Source organism: Chinchilla lanigera, unplaced genomic scaffold (genome assembly GCF_000276665.1).
Source record: "Chinchilla lanigera isolate Chin_1 unplaced genomic scaffold, ChiLan1.0 scaffold00013, whole genome shotgun sequence".
Lineage (NCBI taxonomy): Eukaryota > Metazoa > Chordata > Mammalia > Rodentia > Chinchillidae > Chinchilla > Chinchilla lanigera.
In genome coordinates this window covers 23,604,135-23,608,383 of record NW_004955414.1, presented here as the reverse complement: position 1 = coordinate 23,608,383, position 4,249 = coordinate 23,604,135, and the positions used below count along the sequence as shown (strand labels likewise).

General features: G+C 33.8%; 1 pseudogene; it reads left to right on the top strand.

Moving 5' to 3' along the window:
- The first annotated feature begins 3,712 nt into the window (after positions 1–3,712).
- Positions 3,713–4,249, top strand: part of LOC102017228 — a 16,445-nt pseudogene continuing 15,908 nt past the window's right edge.

Below are 4,249 nucleotides of genomic sequence, written 5' to 3'. Positions count from 1 at the left end.
CAATCGTGCCACCTTGGCAATAGCACCAAATCAGCAACAATACTAGAGTCAAAGACAAACTGGATTTTGTTATACCATAAGTAATAACAACTACCATTGTCCTATCCTTACTTATAGACTAAAGATCTGTAGTAATAATGTTCACATAAAAACAAACCAACTCTTGACATACAGGAAATACCTACTAAATGCAACAACTATGCTACTGTTAACAATAAAAAATAATAGCACACGATTAACTAAGTATCTGGAGATTAATCAAACTTAATAGTTATACTAGCTAGTACAGATGGAGAAGTTGGGGAACAGGAAAAGAAAATAAAATTTCAAATATAAATAAAATGAAGATTAGCATGACAAATATTGTCAAAATGGCCGTACTTCTAAACTGATGTATAGATTTAAAGCAAACTCTTTCAGAGTCAATCCTTATGGGATAAGTTGCTTAAATCTGGTGTTTGAATTTCTATATTCAGTGTGTACTTTTCTAAGTCTTGCTCATCTTTTGTATCAAATATGTCAGGAATAGAAAAACCAAAAATATGTATCTCTTGTCCAATTGTGCCTCCTGAATCTTAAGTGTATTCTCCCCATATGTTAATTCCTACAAATATTTGGTTTTTGTTTTTGGTTTTTTTTTTTTTTTTTTTTTTTTGGTACCAGGAATTGAATTTAGGACCTTGCACTTGCCAGGCAGGTGCTGTGCCACTGATTATTGCAACCACCCCAGTACTTGGATATTAATTAATGTAGAACAATATTCATGGAAACTAGTTATAACATTTTTACCTTATACTGAAGAGGAATCTCTTCTAATCTCTTTAAAATGACACAAAATTTAAGCTATGAGAAGAATTCTCAACTAATGCAGAGTTCTCTTCTGTCCATTCTGTAGTGTCAGTGAGGGATATTTTTATTCCACTTGCTGTCTGAACACCTGAGATAAATTCACTTTCTGTTTGAGATTGTGAATTATCTTGGGAAAACACTGTAGTGCCTTTTTTTCCTTATGGCTAGAACTGAGTTTGATACACTCCTAGTGAGAGTTCTATGGCCACCTGAGACGATTACCCCTTGAGATTCTTTGGAGGTTCTTCCTCTTCACTAGGAGTGTTGTCCTCTGTTGCATTTCTGGGAAACTCATTGTTCAGTGTTCGCTGAGCAATATAGTAATAGTCCCTGGTGTATTTGAATTCACATTTGAATAGTCTAGAATCTTCATAGATGTATACCCAAAGGCAAACAATGAAAAAGATAACATAGCTGCTGTATAATAAGAACTGCCACTTTCTTATGGTAAGATGAATGAATTCTTATTTTAAGAGGTAAGATTTTGGTTTTCATGAATAAATCTGGTTTACTGATTTCCCTTTACCATTTGGGAAGACTTCATTATTTGAAACTGTATCTGTATTCATGAGCTGTGGTTCAGAAATCAGCCAGATATAATCAAGAAGTCAGCAGGTGATAACTTTAGCTGAATTACCATAAGTGTCTACAGTTGGATTACTGTGCATAAACAGGCATACAAATCTGTTTACTAATATTCCACATTTATCCACCCATAACATCAGAATCCTCCATGGTAATGGTGTCTAAACTTGGTATGTAGCCACAATTCCAAAAATTCACTAGATTTAAGGTGATTTGAGGGCTTGCTGTCAGTAAATATCACATACAAATCCCAGCTGTGATTATTGGTCTGAATTCTCTAACATCAGAGGCACTAGAAATTTTGGATAAAGGATATATGTAAAAGTTTTGGGAGTTAACCTCCTAAGTCCTGGGATTTAGTCCATCGTATTTAACACTGAAGAAGCACATGAGTTTGTATGACACAGGTCTGAGTAAGAAAGGTTATGTTTGGCAAAGAGATAGCTGCATACTTTAATGCAGAGATCATTCAGAGTAAGAATCAGTTTATTTCATGACTCCATTGCCATAAGATTTGTACGACCTGTTCTCATATGCTGGTGGGATGAAGTTCTTGGGAAACTGGTTAGTACAGCAGAAAATGTGACTGAAATGATTACATGTTTGTACTTCAATGAATTGAACTTGATTTAAGTACTAGTACTAGTTAAATTGTGGTTGAGTGAAAATGTGTTTACAAATATTATTTGAGGGCAAATGTCAGCAAGTTGAACCTTTTTTGGTTGCTATGGTGACAAGCATATATATGAATCACCTTACTTCAGTATTCTTCCCTTAAATTTTCTGCAAATATCTCCCTGAAGTAACAATAGCATTCATATTTTGGTAGGCTCCAGTGTATTGTTTCACTAATAAAAATAAAAATTTTTTCAGCTCTTTTCTGATCGTTAATAAAACATGGCAGATACTACTAACAACAGTCAAAAAAAAAAGTCTTGGGAGATGAGAGTGAACCTGATCCCTAGCTGGGTGAATCTTGGTAAATTTATTAACTTTTGAACTTGAAGGTTTAGGCAAGTCTATGGTGTGTTGAAAGCAATATTATCCCATTCCATAACAAAACACTGTTACTTTAAGAAATGATTTGATGTGTTTGAATAAACATTCTTTAATTTTGTTAAGAATATTCCTATAATATTTGAATTGACATTTCAAACTACTTGTTAGAACAATGTTTTAATTGATCATATTAAAATATTGAATAAATTTACAATGAATAATTTTATTACTAACCTTCCCTTTAAACTTATTTCTGGGTCATCCTTATTTTACCAAGAAACTTATATTTCTCCTTTTTAAAACTGTTGTTTAACTGAGATATTGTAAACCGTGGAATCAAGTAGGCACTGGCTTTTATATAATAGCTGTCAGAAAACTGAAATTCTAGACTTTTAGTTCCCATTTTAAAAGTGTATTCAGCTTCATTGTACTTCATTCAACTTCATCTTCCTTTAATTTAATTTAGAGAATAGTAACTAAAGGACTGAACTGAGTTAAACCTGGCTTGGTACATGTTCACTACTTCTTATGCAATCTTAGGAAAGTTACCTTATATTTTGAAATATAAGGTTAATAATTTGAGAATCATAGAAGGACATAATGTTATTTAATGAGTAATAAAATAAAACTATAATATAAAGGGTTTAATTCTGTGCTCATAATTTAGTAACTACTCAATAAATGTTAGGTATTACATTAGTGTTTACTCAATTCTCAGTCATGCAATAGTATGAATATGCCTTATAATCTTTTCTGTTATTGTTGCAATTCTCTTTTGTTATTCTCATCTCTCACATTTCAAACACTAAAGGCACTTAGGTACCCTGTGTATAAAGATATGCATGTGAGCTGGGAGTGGTTGTGCACTTGTCCAATACCTCCACCGTGGAAGGCACAGATGTAAAGATCACAAGTTTAGCCCCCTCTCATCTATTTAGCAACCTAGCAAGACCCTGTCAAAAATACTTTTAAAAGGACTGGGCATATAGGTTAGTGTAAAAAGACTTTGAAATTGATATGAAAAATGGTATATCTGTTGTTTCTACTAATACCAAAATTTTTAAAATATAGAAGTACTCATTATACATAAATATAGAGATTTTGGGATACTAGAACATAAAATATAACTTAGTCCAAATTTTGCTTGAGTGATATATTTTATAATAAACTCCACGTATGTATTAATGAAAAAGTAGCCATCATATTATATAGGTTTTTATGTAGTGTTTGCATTACAGGTTTGTTTTGGCAGCACCTACATTGATTCGTGGATTCACTGATGGATGGGAATCACACTGCAGTGACTGAGTTCATTTTGTTGGGATTAACAGATGATCCAATCCTTCAAGTCATCCTCTTCATGATCATCCTGTGCATCTACCTAGTGACCATATCTGGTAATCTCAGCACAATCATTCTTATCAGACTCTCCTCTCAGCTCCACCATCCCATGTACCTTTTTCTGAGCAACCTGGCTTTTGCTGACATAGGCTATTCATCATCTGTCACACCTAATATGCTGGTAAACTTCTTGGTGGAAAAAAAATACAATCTCCTACATTGGATGTGGCATCCAGCTTGGCTCAGCTGTTTTCTTTGGGACAGCTGAGTGCTTCCTTCTGGCTGCCATGGCATATGATCGCTTTGTGGCAATCTGCAACCCACTGCTTTATTCAACCAAAATGTCCACACAAGTCTATGTCCAGTTACTTGTACTGACTTACATAGGTGGGTTTATTGATGCTTCATCCTTTACCCTTTCCTTCTTCTCTTTACTTTTCTGTGGACCAAATCAGGTCAATCATTTTTTCTGTGA